The 18914-nt window shown below is 42.0% G+C and overlaps 1 protein-coding gene across 3 annotated transcripts in view; it reads left to right on the top strand.

Annotated features, from left to right (window-relative positions):
* Positions 1–18914, top strand: part of itgb8 (integrin, beta 8) — a 101110-nt gene that overhangs the window by 28936 nt on the left and 53260 nt on the right. The window lies entirely within an intron of this gene.

The raw sequence follows: 18914 nt of genomic DNA, 5'->3' as shown, positions 1-18914 counted from the left end.
CTGGTCATTGCTAATATATCATTAGAATCACAGAAACATACTGCATAGAAACTGGCCCCTTCAGTCCACTTCATGCCTGCTGACCACATTAGGTCTGTATCTCTCTGCCCCAGCTGTTCCCCGCCTGGTGTCCACAGTCCCCTTGGTTAATGGTAAGGATCCATGGCATAAATAAGGTTGGGAACCCCTGCTCAGCACCATTAATATCCAAGTATTTGGTCAAACAACCTTTAAATTGTAATTTTATCTGCCTACACCACTCCTTTGGGCAGCTCATTCCAGATATTCATCACCAAATGTAAACAATGTCATCCACAGATCTCCTTTAAATTTCTCCCTCTTACCTTCAACATGTGCCCTAATTCTAGATTTCCTGACCTATGAAAAGACTATCATATTAATGTCCCTCATTTTTTTAAATAAAACTCTCAGTTGTCCTTTTCAGGAAAGATTCTGGTGAATTTCTTCTACAATCTTTCTATTGCTACCTACAGCTTGTCTGAAAAGTGAACATTGCATTCAGTTCAGCATCTGACAAGAGTTTTAGGCAACTAATATATAGTATTTGAACGCTCTCTTGATTAAGATTTGATGATGATGGCTGGTTCTTTGCTTGTGAAGATTAGGAGGGAAAACTCCATTGCTGTAGAACTTTTCTTCCTGCCCACACAGCGTAGGTTTACAGTGAGGATCAGGACCAATTCCACTCTTTAGGCTGTGGGATGTTCCACAATGGCACAGCAAGCTATGCTGACTGTGGAGAACGCAAGGCTGTAAGTTGAGTTTCGGAGTTTTCCTTCTCCTAGACAGACTGCCAACCAAGGCTCACGAGTCCCACCTACCTGGGCTTGGAATCGAGTTGTCCTTCTCCTAGGCTGGCTGCCAACCAAGGTTGATCAGCCCAGTCTGCCCACCCAGTAATACACTCGGTCGTGACATGACATAGCAAACTCTGTAAGAGCAGGGATGCCACGTGAAAGCGTTGCTATATACACAGTAGTGTAGGAGAGGCCATGTGTGAGTGACCTCCTGTATAGCAAGCCGAACAGTGGTCCTGTGGCAATCATTACACTTGGAAAGGTGAGGCTATGGAAGACCACTTGACCTTAAGTGAGCAGGATGTCCAAGTTGGTGTGCTCGCACCATTGTACCAACACTCTATCTTTTCTGTGTATGTTGTTTTGTCTTTGTTGTTGATTAGACCAACCACTGTTGTGTAATCAGCGAACGTGGTGATTTGGTTTGAACTGGAGGTAGAGTAGTCATGTGTCAGCAGGTCAGCAGTCTGAACAGCAGCGAGCTGAGCATACAGTCCTGGGGGATTGCTGCTGTTCAACATGATGGAGGTAAAGGTGTTTCTGCCGACACTGGCTGACTGTGGCCTTTCTGTCAGGAAGTCCAGCATCCAGATGCAGAGAGAGGTGCTGAGACCCAACGAAGACAGCTGTGTTTTCAAGGAGGTTGTTAACTTGTCCTTGTCGATCCTCTGATCAATTTGTTTATGGTTTGCGAACCATTTGATGGGGTAATGGGCTGCATTGCACTTCGGAAAAGGTTATTGTTGTACATGACAATTTTATAGTTTGTCACTGGGATGCCTGTGTTGTAGTTGGAATGGCTTATCAAACCTTTCATCAATACGGCTGACCTTATGATGTTGGGTACTTGATACTTTCTTCACATCACTTACAATCCACTGAATTTGTCTGAGTGGTATTTATCACCTTGGGAAGGGGCTGAAATGGTTCATCCATCTGGCACATCTCGCTGGAGGTTGTTGTAAAATCTCTAGCGGTTGTATGCTCCAGCATAATTGACAAATGGGGATGTTCATGTAACCAGCTCTTCATATTAGCTATTCAGTGGTCCGCTGGCATTTATGATTGCACTGCAGGTTGTGGGATCACTTTGCTCTGTCAACAGTATCTTATGTGCATGCATGTCTTACGATCTCCTAAGTCTGACAACGTGTTGACATTTACTATTAGTTTCAAAGTCCCAGAGTAAATTTATCAAAGTACATACTGTATAGACTGAGATTAATTTTCTTATGGGCATTCACAGTAAATACAAAGAGACACTATTGAATAAAAAAAACTGCACAAAAAGATGGATGAACACCTAATGTACAATACACAATAAGTTGTACAAAAACAAAAAGAAAAACAAAATAATTATAATAGATGAATAAGTAATAAATAATATTGAAAGCATGTGTTCTAGAGTCATTGAAAGTGAGTCCATGGGTTGTGGAATCAGCTCAGTGTTAGGGTGAGTGAATTTATCCATTCTGGTTCAGAAGCTGGATGGTTGAGGGTTAATACTGTTTCTGAACATGATGGTGTGGGGTCCTGTATCTCCTTCCTGACGAAGGCAGCAAGAAGAGAGTGTGGACTGGATGGTGGGGGTCCTTGATGATGGATGCTGTTCTCCTGTGACAGCACTTCCTGAAGATATGCTCAGTGGTGGGGAGAGCTTTACCATTGATACACTGGGCTGTATTCACTTATTTTTGTAGGATTCAACATTCAAGGGCATTGGTGTTTCCATACCAGGCCGTGATGCAACCAGTATAGACAAAGTTGTAGATGACATGCCAAATCTTCACAAACTTCTAAGAAAGCGGAGGTGCTACTGTACCTTCTTTCTAATGACCCTTACATACTGGTCCCAGGACAGATCCTTTGAAACAATAACACCAAGGAATTTAAAATTATCATAAGACCATAAAACCTAGGAGGTAAATTAGGCCACTTGGCCCATTGAGTCTCTCCGATTACTGACCTTGTCTACCTCTGCCTGGCTCATGGACCGACAGTTTCCTCCACCTGTAGTCAAAAATCAGCTCTTTGGTTTTGCTGATGTTGAGAGGTTATTGCTGTTGTGGCACCATTCTGCCAAACTTTCAATCTTCCTCCTGTATGCTGATTTATCGCCACCTTTGATTCGGCCAACAACAGTGATGTCATCAGCAAAGTTAAGCATGCTGTAGGAGCAGTAGGTAGCCACAGAGTTATAAGTGTAAAATGAGCAGAGCAGGGGGCTAAGCATGGAGCCAGGCGGTGAATGTGATGATGGCAATAGTTGAGGAGCTGTCATTGCCAGTTTGAGCTGAATGGAGTCTGCAAATGAGGAAATCAAGAATCCAGTTGCACAAGGAGGTATTAAGGCCTAGGTCCTGGAGCTTATTAATTAGTTTTGAGGGCATGATGGTTTTGATTGCAGAGCTTTAGTGAATGAAGAGCATCCTGATGTATGCATCTTCACTGTCCAGATTTTCCAGGGAGGAGTGAGGAGCCAATGAATTGGCATCTGCCGTGATGGTAGGCAAATTGGTGTGGATCCAATTCGCTCCTCAGAAAGGAGATGATATGTTTCATTACCAACTATTGCGGCTTCTGGCACGTTCCCTCGTGCCCTGATTGAGCTAATTTTGACTCTCTAGTTTGATGGCAATTGTCAAGTGGGGTCCTATCACTGCGTCATGTGTTTGTATTTTTGCTGCTACTGAGGGACCATGGATTCCCAGTGCTGAGTTTATGTGTTCTGAACTTGCCCTATTTATTTTGCCTCTACGAGCACTGTGCAGTAGACAGTCCTGCCATTTCCACCATATCTTGGCTATAGGTAGAATAATGAAATCATTGTTTATGTACCCCTGTGGACATTCCCCTTAATAACAAGCATGCTGATTTGGATACTGCACCCAACTTCAGCTCCTGACTAACCAGGTCAAGGATCTGGAGCTGAAGATGAATGCACTCAAGACCATCAGGGAGGCTCAAAGCCTCATCGGTGAACGTTTTACTGAGGTGGTCATACCCAGAGCGGAGGCTTCAGATAGTAGATGCGTGACTACCAGGAGAAGTAAAGGGAGTGAGCAGTCAGTGCAGGTCTCTCTCCCCTGTGGCCATACCCCTCAGCAACAAGTATACCTCTTTGGATACTGCTGTGGAGATGACCAATTAGTGCACAGCAGCAGCAGCCTGGCCAGTGGTACTGTGGCCGTACCTGAGGCTCAGCAGGGAAGGGTAAAGCCAGGACTGAGAGATTGGAGACTCGATAGCTAGGGGGAAGGACAGCAGATTCTCTAGCTGCAGACGAGAAGCTGGGCTGGTGTGTTGCCTCCCAGGAGCTAGGCTTCAGTTTGAGGACTTCTGTGTGTCCTCAAGGGAAGGTGAGCAGCAGAGGTTGTGATGCACATTGGAACCAATAACATAGGTAGAAAGGGGGATGAAGTCCTGCGCAGTCAGTGTAGGGAGTTGGGGAAGATGCAGGAGATGAGGACCTCCAAGGGAATAATCGTGCTAGTCAAGGCAGGAATAGGATGATAGTACAAATGAAAGAAAGATTGAGGAAGTGGTGCAGGGGGCAGGGTCTGATATTTCTGGATTACTGGGCTCTCTTCTGGGGAAGGTATGACCTATTCAAAAAGTATGGGTTACACCTCAACGTGAGTGGCAGCAAAATCTTTGTAGGCAGGTTTGCTAGAGCTGTTGGGGAAGGTTTAGACGAATTTGGCTTGGGGGTGGGAAATGGAGTGACAGGGCTGATGATGGGACAAACTGTATGTAAGCTGATGCATTGTGTAATGAAACTGAGGAAGAACTGGCAGATGATAGGGCAAAATTGCAGTCAGTGGGATGAATTAAAGTGTAACATGGGTCAAAATCAAAAAGGGTGATGAATACAGGACTGAAGATATTATATTTGAATGGGATGCCTAGGCATGACTCGAGTAGCAGTAGCACTGTCAATGGATATGATTAATTATCCCCGTTTCAGCCTGATACAGCTAAAAAGCACAACTGCTTCCAAGGTCAGTACAGTCAACAAAGATGTCTTAATGCATTTAAATGAACTATTATTGCTTAAAACTGACTGAAACAACACCGATTGTGGTCAGAAGAGCTCATGTAGGATACCATGGAGGAAGCGTGGGTCCCGACCGGGGTTATAAGTGCATTTAAGGTAATGGGGTTTTAAACTCCCTATATCAACTATCTGGCTGGCAAACATGCAGTCTCTGGTGAATAAAATTGATGATCTCAGAGCCAGGGTGCTGAATCAGAGGGACATTAGCACCGTGTGTGTCCTTCGTTTCACAGAATCCTGGTTAACCCCTTCCGTACTGGATGCAGTAAATCAGATCGACAGGTTTACTATACACCATCAGGATAGATCTATTGTCTCTGTCAAAAGCAGAGGTGGAGGAGTATGCCTCATGATCAAACTTTCTTGGTGCACAGATATATCCCAATTCTGCTCACCAGACCTGGAATATCTAGCTGTTAAGTGCCGTCCTTTTCACCTACCACAGGAGATTTCCGGGATCATTTCGGTAGCAGTGTACATTCCACCTCAGGCCAATGCCAGTCAGGTGATTTGAGCAGTGGGATCAACATACACGAAACAGCTCACCCTAACGCCTTCACCATTGTTTTGGGAGATTTTAACCAGGCCAGTCTGAAAAAATCACTAAGCAACTACCATCAACAGATCGCTTGCAATACCAGAGGAAACAACACACTGGACCATTTCTACACCACCATCCAGAATGCCTACCGTGCTATTCCACACCGTCACTTCGGGAAGTCTGATCACCTGGCTGTACTTCTACTCCCTGAGTATAGGCAGAGACTGAAGACTGCAGCACCAGTAGTGAGGACCAAGAAGGTTTGGACAAGGGAAGCACAGGAGTGCCTACAGGACTGGTTTGAATCTGTGAATTGGATTGTATTCAGGGATTCATCTTTGAACCTGGATGAGTATACTGCATTTGTTACCGACTTCATTAAAACCCGTGTGGATGAGTGTGTGCCTACAAAGACTTTCTGTACATTCCCAAATTCGTCTGCTGAAGGCTAGATCTGTGGCATTCAAGTCTGGCGACCCAGATACCAGAAAACAAGGTTGATTTGCAGAGTGCTATTTCAAAGGTGAAGAGACAATTTTGAACGAGGTTGGAGGCGACATTGGATGCACGGTTACTCTTGCAGGGTTTGCAAGACATTACTTTCTTCAAAGCATAACCCAATAACATGAATGGCAGTGATGCTTCACTACCAGATGAACTCAATGCCTTCTATGCCCGCTTTGAAAGAGAGAACACTACTACAGCTGTGAAGATCCCTGCTGCATCTGATGACCCTGTGATCTCTGTCTCAGAGGCCAATGTTAGGTTGTCTTTAAAGAGAGTGAACCCTTGCAAGGCAGAAGGTCTAGATGGAGTACCTGGTAAGGCTCTGAACACCTGTGCCAACCAACAAGCAGGGGTATTCAAGGACATTTTCAACCTCTCACTGCTATGGGCGGATGTTCCTACGTGTTTCAAAAAGGCAACAATTATACCAGTGCCTAAGAAGAATAACGTGAGCTACCTTAATGACTATCACCCGGTAGCAGTGACATCCACAGTGATGAAATGCTTTGAGAGGTTGGTCATGACTGGACTGAATTCCTGCCTCAACAAGGACCTGGACGCATTGCAATTTGCCTATTGCCACGATAGGTCAATGGCAGACACAATCTCAGTGGCTCTCCATATGGCTTTGGACTACCTGGACAACACAAACATCTATCTCAGGATGCTGGTCATCGACTATAGCTCAGCATTTAGTACCATCATTCCCACAATCCTGATTTGGAAGTTGCAGAGCCTGGGCCTCTGTACTTCCCTCTGCAATTGGATCCTCAACTTCCTAACCGGAAGACCACAATCTGTGTGGATTGGTGACAACATCTCCTCCTTGCTGAGATCAACACTGGTGCACCTCAGGAGCGCTTAGCCCAATGCTGTACTCCCTTTATACAGATGACTGTGTGGCTACGCACAGCTCAAATACCATCTGTAAACTTGCTGACGGTACAACCATTTTTGGTAGAATCTCAGGTGGTGACGAGAGGGTGTACAGGAGTGAGATATGCCAACTAGTGGAATGGGGTTTCAGCAACAACCTGGTACTCAACATAAGTAAGATGAAAGAGCTGATTGTGGACTTTTAGGAAGAGTAAGACGAAGGAACACATACCAATCATCATAGAGGGATCAGAAGTGGTGAGAGTGAGCAATTTCAAGTTCTTGGGTGGCAAGATCTCTGAGGATCTAACCTGGTCCCAACATATCGATGTATTTATAAAGAAGACAAGACAGCGGTTATACTTCATTAGGAGTTTGAAGAAATTTGGCATGTTAACAAGTACACTCAAAAACTTCTATAGATGTACCATGGAGAGCATTCTGACAGTTTGCATCGCTGTCTGGAATGGGGTGTGGGGGCTACTGCACAGGACCGAAAGAAGCTGCAGAGGGTTGTAAATTTAGTCAGCTCCATCTTGGGTACTAGCCTACAATGTACCCAGGACATGTTCAGGGAATGGTGTCTCAGAAAGGCAGCATCCATTATTAAGGACCTCCTCTCACTGTTACCATCAGATAGGAGGTACAGAAGCCTGAAGGCACATACTGAGCAATTCAGGAACAGCTTCTTCCCCTCTGTCATCCGATTCCTAAATGGACATTGAACCCTTGGACACTACCTTTCTTTTTTTAGTGTACAGTATTTCTGGTTTTTTTGCACTTTTTTAAATCTATTCAATATACCTATACTGTAATTGATTTACTTATTTATTATTATTTTTATGCTATTTTGTTTTCTATATTATGTATTGCATTGAACTGATGCTGCTAAGTTAACAAATTCCACGTCACATGCTGGTGATAATAAACCTGATTCTGATTATGAATAAAGTAGATGATCTTGTAGCACAGTTTGAGATTGGCATGTATGACATTGTGGCTGAAAGATCATAGTTGGGAGCTTAACATCTAAGGCAGACAGGGTGGGGTAGCTCTTGGTGAAAAAAAATCAAATGCTTAGAAAGAGGTGACACAGGATTGGAAGATGTAGAATCCTTGTGGGTAGAGTTAAGAAACTGCAACTCTGATGGGAGTTGTCTATAGGCATCCAATCAGTAGACAAGATGTGGGACATGAATTTCATTGGGAAATAGAAAAGTTATGTAATAAGGGGAATGTTACGACTGTCATGGGGGAGTTCAAAATGTATGCACATTGGGGAAAATCAAAAAAGCATGGAATTCTGCGGATGCTGAAAATCCTAAGCAGCACACACAAAATGAAGAAGGGTCTCAGCCTGAAACGTCGACTGTTTATTCATTTCCATAGATGCTGCCTGATATACTGAGTTTCTCTAGCATTTTGTATGTGTTGCATTGGAAAAATCTTGTAGGTGCTGGATCCCAAGAAAGAGAATTTATAGAATGCCAATAAGATGGCTTTTTAGAGCAGCTTGTGGTTGAGTCCCCTGGGGGAAAGGCAATTCTGAATTTGGTGTTGTGTAATGAACCATATCTGATTAGGGAGCTTAAGGGAAAGGAACCCTTAGGAGAAGTGATCATAATGTGATAGAATTCACCCTGCAGTTTGACAGGGAAAGGATAAAGACAGATCTAACAGTGTTCAGGTGAAGTAAAGGGAATTACAGAGGCTTGAAAGAGGAGCTGGCCAAAGTTGATGGGAGGGAGACGCTAGCAGAAATGATGGCAGAACAGCAATGGCTGGAGTTTCTGGGAGCAAATCAGAAGGCACATCAAAGATATATCCTAAAGATTAAACCATACTATAAAGGGAGGATGAGGTAACTGAGGTTGACAAGAGAAGACAATGACAGCATCAAAGCAAAATAAAGGGCGTATGGTAAATTAGAGGATTGGAAATTTTTAAAAAATCAACAGAAGGCAAGTAAAAAAACATATGGATAGGAAAGATGAACTATAAAGGAAAGTTAGTGAATAATATCAGATAATTGAATAATAATAAGTTCGTTTCAGATATATGAAGAGTGAAGGAGAGGCGAGAGTGGATATTGGACAGTTGGAAATTGACATTGGAGAGGTAGTAATGGGGGCAAAGAAATTGGGGATGAACTGAAGTATTTTTCACCAGTCATCACTGTGGGAGAGACTAGCAATATGCCAGAAATTTGAGAGTGACGGGGCAGCTGTGAGTTTAGTTGATATGAACAAGGAGAAGGTGCTTGGGAAGCTGAAAAATCTGAGGGTAGATATGTCACCTGGATCAGAGGGACTACACCTTAGGGTTCTGAAAGAGGTAGCTGAAGGGATTGTGGAGGCATTAAGAATGATCTTTCCAGTATCACTAGATTCTCAAATGGTCCTGGAGGACTGGAAAATTGCAAATGTCACTGTGTAGTGTGTGTAGGCCTCCGTTAGTCTCGATAGACCATGGATTTGCACCTTGGAAAGTTTTTTCTTTATGGAAGACCAGCAGTTGCCCAAGCTGCAAGTCTCCTCTCTCCACACCACCAATGTTGTCCAAGGGAAGGGCATTAGGACCCATACAGCTTGGCACCGGTGTCATCACAGAGCAATGTGTGGTTAAGTGTCTTGCTCAAGGACACACACTCAAGCCTCAGCCAAGGCTCGAACCAGCTAGACGAATGCCTTAACCACTTGGCCATGCGCCAACACTAAATGTCACTATACTCTTTAAGAAGCGTGAGAGGCAGAAGAAAGGAAATTATAGGCTTGATAGCGTAACTTCAGTGGTTGGGATGATGTTGGAGTCCATTGTTGAAGGGGGCTTATTCTGGTTGGCTGCTGGTAACAAGGTGTTCTGTAGGGATTGTTATTGGGACCATTTCTTCTCACGTTACACTTCTGTGATTTGGAGGACAGAATTAACGGCTTTTTGACCAAGTTTACATATGATGGAAAGATAGGTGGAGGGGCAGGAAGTGTTGAGGAAGCAGGGAGTCCGATGAAGGACTTGGACAGTTGGGGAGAATAGGCAACAAAGTGGCAAATGTAATATCATGTAGGGAAGTGTATGGTCATGCAGTTTTGTAGAAAGTATAAATATATAGTCTATTTTCTAAGTGGGGAGAAGATTATAACACCGTACTGGTGCTTCACACCATGATGTTTTGCCAGTCTTTTAACCTACTCTAAGACCAATCTGACCCTTCCCTCCCACATAGCCCTCCATTTTTCTATCATCCATCAGCCTATCTGACAGTTTCGAGGTCCTAAAGAGCGAACATAGGGGTCTAGGTAAGAAGCTGAAAAGCAGGATCTGCTTGTGCCATGGCCAGTGATGATAAAATTAGGATGACGTGCCAGGTGAATGTGTGGCTGAAGAACTGGTGCTGGGAGCAGGATTTCAGATTTGTGGATCATTGGCATCTCTTCTGGGGAAGCTTATGACCTGTACAAAAGTGATGGTTTACATCTGAACTTGAGAGGGACCAATCTCCTTGCAGGTCGGTTTTCTAGAGCTGTTCAGAAGGATTTAAAATATGTAGGCAGTGGACAGGAGCACAACTCAGAGGATGGAGTAGTTGTTGGAAAGTTAGATGCAGCATATAGAAAGACTGCGAGGAAGGATAGGTGTTGGATAGGGTGTAATTGCATTCACTTGATGGGTTGAAATATGTCTAATGTGAAAAGTACCAGGAGCAAGCGTAATGAAATTAGAGCATGGATGAGTACATGGGACTGTGAAGTTGTGGCCATCTGAGACTTGGCTGTCAGAAGGGCAGCAATATCTGCTGGATGTTCCATAGTTCAGATATTTCAAAAAGGACAGGAAGGGAAGTGGAGGAGTAGCAGAGATTAATCAGGGACAGTATCACAGCTGCAGAAAGGGAGGTAATCTTGAAGGGATTGTCCTCTGGATCAGTGTGGGTGGAAGTCAGAAACAGGAAGGGAGCAATCCTTGTGTGGGAGAATTATATAGACCTGTCCAACAGCAATGGAGACACTGTAGATTAGATTAGGATGCAAATTTTGGAATGGTGCAAAAATAACCGGGGTATTGTCATGGGTGACTTCAACTTTCCCAGTATTGATTGGCGTCTCCTTAATGCAAAAGGTTTAGATGAGGCATTATTTGTTAAGTGTATCCAGGAAGGTTTTCTGACTCAATATGTTGACAGGGCAACTGGAGGAGAGGCCAAACTGGATCTGGTACTAGGCAATGAACCAGGAAAGGTGACTGATCTGTCATTGGATGAGGAACTCAGAGACATTGACCATAACTCCTTGACCTTTACCATAACCTTGGACAGGGATAGGAGAAGATGATGCGGATATTTATAGTATACTACTATCTATAAATAGTATTTAATTGGGGAGAGAGTGTATTATGATACTGTTATGTGGGAACTTGGGAGCACAAATTTGGAAAAGATACACCCAGGGTAATGCACATGGGAAATGTGGAAGTTGTTTAAAGAGCACTTGCATGGTGTTCTGAATAGGTTTGCCCCACTGAGGCAAGGAAAAGATGGTAAAGTGAAGGAACCATGTTTGACGAAACATGGAATATTTGAGTCAAGGGGGAAAAAGAAGCATAGGTAAGGTTTAGGAAGCAAAGATCAGTCAGGGCACTTGAGTGTTTATAAGTTAGCTAGGAAGGAGCTCAAGAGGGACTTTGAAGAATTAGGAAGGCTCATGAAAAGGCTTTGATGAGTAGGATTGAGAGAAAACTCCAAGGCACTCTACACATATGTGAAGAACAGGAGGGCGACTGGAGTAATGGTATGACTGATGGGGGAGAAAATATGAAACGTGACTGGAGTCAGAGGAGGTAGGGGAGGTCCTTTATGTATACTTTGGTGTTCATCAGTGAGATGGACTTGACAAGGGTTGATATGCTGCAATATTTTAACATTAAGAAAGTGGATGTGCTGGGACTTCTGAAAAACATTAGGATAGATGGAGCTGGATAGAATATACTTCTGGTTACTATGAAAAGAGACTGCACCTTTGGTGATAATTATTGTGTCTTCACCTGGCGTAGAGGTACCACCAGAAGATTGGAAATTGGCAAAAGTTATTCCTTTGTTCAAGAAAGGTTATAGGGATGTTTCTGGCTGTTATAGACTAATGAGTCATGTCACTGGTGGGGAAAAAATTGGAGAGAAGTCTTACAGAATTTAGTGGAAGGTTTTATGAACTATAGTGGAAGCATATTCTGATTACAATTGTGAGGTGTGACTTGTGCCTCACAAGCCTGTTTGAATTCTTCAAGGAAGTGATGAACAAATTGATCTAGGCAGAGCAATCAATGAGATGTATCTATATTTAGTGAGGCATTCCAGAAGGATCCCCATGGAAGGCTCATTCAGAAAGTCAGGAGATGGAATACAGGGTGTTGCTCTTTCAAACTGAGTGTGCCCTCGACAGAACAGTAGAGGAGGGCATAGACTGACATGTTGGAATGGGAATGGGAAGTGGAATGAAAATGGTTGGCCATTGGGAGATCCTGCTTTTTCTGGTGGTGCTCGGTGAAGCGGTCTCTCAACTTACCTCAGGTCTCACCAGTATACAGGAGGCCACACTGGAAGCACTGGTGTTATTTTCCAGGGGTCCAAAACCTACTCTCACCTCTCTTTAACTCTTTACGTAAAACCCAGAAAAAACACTTTGGTATACTCTTTGATATTATTCATATTGCATCTTTTCTCCACATATTTTTTTGGGTTACCTTCTGTTGGTTTTTAAAAGCTTCCCATTCTTTTGACTTCCCACAGATTTTTGCTATGTTACATGTCCTCTCTTTTCCTTTAATGCTGTCTTTTCCATTTATGTTGTATTTGACCCCTTGTCAGCCATGGTTGTGTCATCCTCCTATGAGAATATTTCTTTACCTCCGGGATGTATCTATCCTGCAACTCCCAATTTGCCCCCAGAAAATCCAGCCATTGCTGTTCTGCCACTATCCCTGCTAGTGTTTTCATTCCAATCAATTTGGCCAGCTCATCTCTCATGCCTCTGTCATTCCCTTAACTCCATCTGACTTTACCTTCTTCCTCTCAAAATGTATATCTCATAGGCATTCTACAAATTCCCTCTCTTGGGATGCAGCACCAGCCTGATTGTCCCAATCTACCCTCATATTGAAATCCTTCATGAATACTGTAACATTGCCATTTTTGCATGCCTTTCTATTTCCCTTTGAAATTTGCAAGCCACATCCTGGCTACTGTTTGAGGGCCTGTATATAACTCGCATCAGGTTCTTTTTAACTTTGCCATTTCTTAACTATATTACAAGGATTCTACATCTTCTGATCCTGTGACCTCTTTCCAAGGATTTGATTTCATTTGTTTGCCAGCAGAGACACCCCACCCCATCTGCCTATCTCCTTGTCCTTTGAGTGCAGAGTGTATGCTTGGATCTTAAGCTCCCAAATTTGATCTTCGTTCAGTCACAACTCAGTGATGCGCTGTAAGATCATTTACCTTATTCTGTATACTGTGTGCATTTAAATATAACACCTTAATTCCTCTATTCTTCACAGATTTTAATTTTGCCTCTATGTTACACTTGAACTCATCACACTGACTGAAAATTTGCCCTATCATATGTCTGTTCATCCTTACAGTTTCACTACACATTGCATTTGACACGTATACCAGCTGCCCCAACCTCAGTCCTGGTTCCCATCCCAACCCCAATTTTAAATGATTGGAAAAAGGTATACAGGTTTTCCCTGCTATCCGAAGGTAGAGCGTTCCTATGAAACCATTTGTAAGCCGAAATGTTGCAAAGCGAAGAAGTGATTACCATTAATTTATATGGGAAACATTTTTGAGCATTCCCAGACCCAAAAATTAAACTACCAAATCATACCAAACAACACATAAAACCTAAAATAACACTTGCATATAGTAAAAGCAGGAATGATATAGTAAATATACAGCCTAAATAAAGTAGAAATATTGTATGTACAGTCTAGTTTCACTTATCAAAATCGGAAAGACAGCGAGCCAAAATGGATTTGGAAGAAAAAAATCAGCACGTACACGCATGCACATGCAACTGCCCACACAAGGCTTCACAGTCATGGTAGTCTTTCTCGGGGAAAACACACAAATAAACTCGGCGTCTCTTTTTCGTAAAAGCGAAAATCCTCTTTGGTTAGCGAAAGCAGGTTCTAATGTAGGTCTTTCGTAACAGCGAGCTGTCGTAAAGCGAATGTTGGAAAAACGAGGGCCACCTGTAGTAAGGATGTCAGAAGTAGGGTTTTTCACATTGTATGGATTGCAATGCCAGGAGTTATGTTGGAGGCAAATACATTTGAGACATTTAAGAGACTTTTAGATAGGCACATGGATGAAAAAAAAATGGAGGGCTACACAGAATGGAAACATTAGTTTACTGTTGGATTAGATTAAGAGTTTGGCACAACATTGTAGGCTGAAGGCCCTGTACTGTGCTAAACTGCTCTGTGTTCTACAGTATGTTTCCCGTAAGTTTGTGTCTTTTTTTTCTCCTGCCTTGGAGGTATGTCCCTCAGGGCTATGGCAGCTCCTTTAGTGGAACAGTACTCTTTGTAGCTCCTCTGCCTTTGGTGCCCTCTGTTCTGTGCTGTGTTCAACTTCGGGCAGTGACATTTAATCAGCTGCGAGGATGTGGCTTTTAATCACCAGGAGATATCCTCACTAATATTTATCTTGGTCTTGGTCAGGATTTAAAGCTGACAGTTCCAATGGCTGCTCCTATTCATCCAAACAAATCTACTTAAACACATCTGGTAGATCTCTACTACCATTTAATACTTAATGAGGCATTTCATTTCTCTGTCCACAAATAACAATTTATATGTTTTGCCCCAGAGCTGATTTTATGATCCTTTACAGCATAAAGCAGTTCTCATGCTAAGCTCATGAAGCAAAGCAAATAGTCAAAATCCTGTCACTTTAAGAAATGAGATACCATTACAGAATCAAACTGGAAATTAAGAATGTAATAAGGGTTCTAATAATTGTTATAGGAACTCGAGTTACACAGGGTTATTGACAGTACCCATGCAATTTACTATGATGTTCAAAGAAAAAGTATCTTCCAAAGTTTGAAAAGTAAGTTCATGTTTACTCTATTGGTGGGATCTCCACAGAACTCTGTGTTCTGACAGCTTGTATTGATCAAACCAGTAATATAGATAATTATCAAATTTTCTGTTTCTGGAACTTGGCTATGGGTTGATTTGTTGCCAATTTGTCATGAAATGGAAAGCAAAATTTGTTTTTTCTTTTGAAAGTTTAAAATAATGCAGAGGAGATACTAAATTCTTTTCTCCATTTAAGATATTAATTGCAGATTATTAAGAAGTTTTTGTCTAAAGGTCTATTATAGATACGGATACTCAAAAATCTGGGCTGACATTACACTGTTGAAGGTTCTGTGTTTATTTTTACTAAGCTGGTCGCTGCAAAGGACCAGAGCTTTATTTTGAAGAAGTATAGGGTAGACATCTACATTTCTCCTAACTCCTTCTCAATCAATTGACTGTAAACGGATTATTCAGTGTTCATCACATTATTGTCTGTGGAAGCTGGCTGTGCAAAATTAACATCACCTTTCCTGCATTGCACCTTAAAAAACAAAGTACTTCATTGGCTATCTATTTCTGTGGGATATTTTGTAAGGAATACAATAGGATTGTCAGAAAATATTTCACTTACTTCCATTACTTTCAATCTGACTATATTGATTTTGATCTAGTTAGATTAAGGAAACAAATAGTTGAGGTTTGGCAGTGCTGTGATACAGTTGGTGAAATTTTTAAGGTTTGTGTAAGAACCATTGCAAATTAATATTGAAGTCAAATAAATATTACCTTCTGTGTAGGTGTCTCTTGAGTTAAGGGATCTCAATTCAGTATAGTTCAACTAGTTGCACCAAAGTATTATGTGTAATTAGGCATAATAATGGTAAATACAACAGTTAGTATGTGTAAACTCAAAACTTTCATGCTAAATTTAGTAACTAAGCTTAGTGGTCACCTCAAAGTAGGCTATTGCACTGACTTCTGGTCAAATTACAACAACTTTTAGAAAATTCTCAATGCTTGTGTTTTCACAAGCTTAAAGCATTTTCCCAGTTTCAACGTGGCCTTATCAGCACAGGCTTAGAAGTAGTCGATAGGCGAGTTGTTTTTAGTGGGTGTTACTCTCATTTCCATTTATATTTGCACAACCCTCCTTCAGGCCTGTGCCTCAGCCAGAATCAGATCTATATTTAGATTACACACATACTCGGATTACTATTTAGGCTATGATGAGATCTAAGGACACATCTAGGATGGTCATGCTCCCTAACTAGTTACATCACCATTTCTTTTTAGCACATTTTCTATTAAAAATGAATGTACAATTGATTATGTTTTGTACTTTGAAATGCCATGTTAAAGTTGGAAAAATACTCTTAATTTTGTGAAGCAATTGGAAGAAATTAAGGGCACTCTCCCTCTATTTTTCTGAGTCTAAACAGAATATTCTTTATTTACTGATTTCATCATTGCAACAAGCATTGAATAGCAAATATTTTGGAAAAAGAAACCTTTGGTGCATTTAAATTTGACCTTACTTCTATTGAACAAATTGCTGAATGGCCACCATTTCCCTCATCTACTGTGGTTGGAACTCAATGGATTTTGTGGAAGGAAAACTACTTTCACTTTTTAAGTATTCTTGAGCACTTAAATTCATGCATCACTGAAGGAAGTTGTTCAATCCATTATGCCTGTTCCATCTTTCCCTCTCACCTCTTTATCTAATTTATTCTTTTGAAGATTTAGATTGAATCTGCTTCCAGGACTCTCGGAAGCTGTATATATAAATGCGTTCTTTTTATACGCATGCTCCTTTTGATTATTTTGTCATTAAACTTACAAATGGAATGATAACTAAAAGCAAAATTAAGGAAAGAATTACAGTAGCTTAGATGGCATCAGTGGAAAAATGAATGGTTAATATTTTGAGTCGTAGAGCAATGTAGCAGGGTTAGAGATCATTCGGCCCACTGAGTCCACAGTGCTTACTCAACTAGTCCTAATTTCCTGCATGTGGCCCATATCCTTCTAACCCCTGCCCTTCCATGTATTTTAAGAAATTTTTATTGTACCTGCCTCCTCTGGCAGTCCATTCCATACACTCACCAGTCTCAGTGTGAAAGGTTGCCCGTCCTATCTATTTTAAATCATTGCCCTCTCATCCTAAATCCACCGTTTGCCTATTGCCCTCACATTGCATTGCATACAAAGTTGGGCAGGGAGTTCAACACCTTCTCAAAGATCACCCAAGGCAGAAGGTTTCATCAGGATTTTTAATGAGGAAACTTTGTGAAACTGCAGAAAATTAAGTAAAACATGTATTAGATTCAATCCAGTTATCTCATGCCCGAATACACTAACATTATTGATTATTCTCACAATCAGTGTTAAACAAGGTAATACAAATGTGCTACGTTCTATAGCTATGCCGTGGATTAGAGCGAACTTGTGGCGTGACGCTGGCTTAATAACAATAAATGATGAAAATAATATTTCCGTCAAAGTACATCTATGAAACGTTTACCAATATTAAGAAATATTAAGGCTCACAGATTTTGCCATTCCAAGGGCAAGTAAAGAGGGATGGGGATGGATGCCTTTCTACTTTGTGTGCTTCAAGTCAAAATCCAAATTAGCCCCTGCAGGAAGCGATGTAAAGGAAAAGCACCTTACGAATATGGAGCGATGTTTGTACAAAATGAACTGCGTACAAAACAAGCAGCACCTCCAGAGTCAGAACATTATGCCCCCTAGTTTTGGACTCCTCTACCCTGGGGAAAAGGCAGCTGCCCTCCACCTTCTTGAAGGTGGCCTGTCATTGTCCTACTTTCTAAGGAATAAAGACCTAACGTGGCAAACCTCTCTGTATAACCCCGGCCATCTAATCCTGAAAACATCTTCGGATAAGTTTCCTGCACTGTCTCCGGTTTAACTGCATCTTTCCTATACCAGGATGACCAGAATTATACACGTGCAGCTTCACCAATGACTTCTACAGTTGTCACCAAATGTCCCAGCTCCTATACTCAGTGCCCAGTCTGATGAAGGCTGGAGTGCTAAATGCCTTTTTCACTGTGCTGTCCATCTATAATGCTGTCTTCAATGAACTATACGCTTGGACTCCTAGGTCTCCATGTCCCATTACACTTCCTAGTGGCCTACCATTCATCATATAAGTCCAACTCTGGCTTGATTCACCGCAATTTATCTATATTGTAACTTGTTTGTCACTTCTCTACTCACTTCCCTAACTGACTAAGGTCCGTCTGTAATCTATAATAGCCTTCTTCATTATCAGCAACACCTTCCAACTTGGTAACCTCTGCATACTTACTGATCAAGCTTCATGCATTTGCATCCAAATCATTTACATTAATAAGAAATAACAACGGTCCCAATACGACAACCTGCAGCCAGTCACCAGCCTGCTTACTCCTAGTCAGATTCTGCCAATCCAATAGCTGGTAGATACTGACCCTCAGAATTCCCTCCAGTAACTTCCCCTCACTGATATCTGGTTGACTGGCCTATAGTTCCCCAGCTTAACTTACTGCCTTTCTTAAAAGTGGATCAATGGAAGACTACCTTCCAGTCTTCAGTAACTTTTCAGTGGCTAGCAAGAATGCAAATATCTCTGCAAGGGCCTCTACAGTACCAAATGTGACTGTCCACTAGAAATGCAGCAAAAAAGCATTGAATCTAGCTGTGGTGCCGAATACTCGTGCTGCAAGCGAACTGTGCCCCCGGATATGATGTTCTGGCTTCATGAGGATACGTACATTTTGCTGCTGTTGCCGTGTATGCCAGATTAGAGGCTTTGGTTTGAGGTGCAGCTTCACTTATATCAGGATGGCAAGCAGTGGGAAGATGAACAGGTACTTTGCTGCAGTTACATGTAAGACCGGCTAAAACAAAGCAGGCTTACAGCTGGGTAAGCCTGTATTTTAGATAGCTGGGATCAGCAATGTACACAAAATGCTGGAGGAACTCGACACGTCAGGCAGCAACTATGGAGGGAAATCAACAGTCA

Source organism: Hemitrygon akajei, chromosome 8, assembly GCF_048418815.1.
Source record: "Hemitrygon akajei chromosome 8, sHemAka1.3, whole genome shotgun sequence".
NCBI lineage: Eukaryota > Metazoa > Chordata > Chondrichthyes > Myliobatiformes > Dasyatidae > Hemitrygon > Hemitrygon akajei.
Note: the sequence above shows the minus strand (reverse complement) of the source record. Positions and strands in the feature narration are given on the sequence as shown.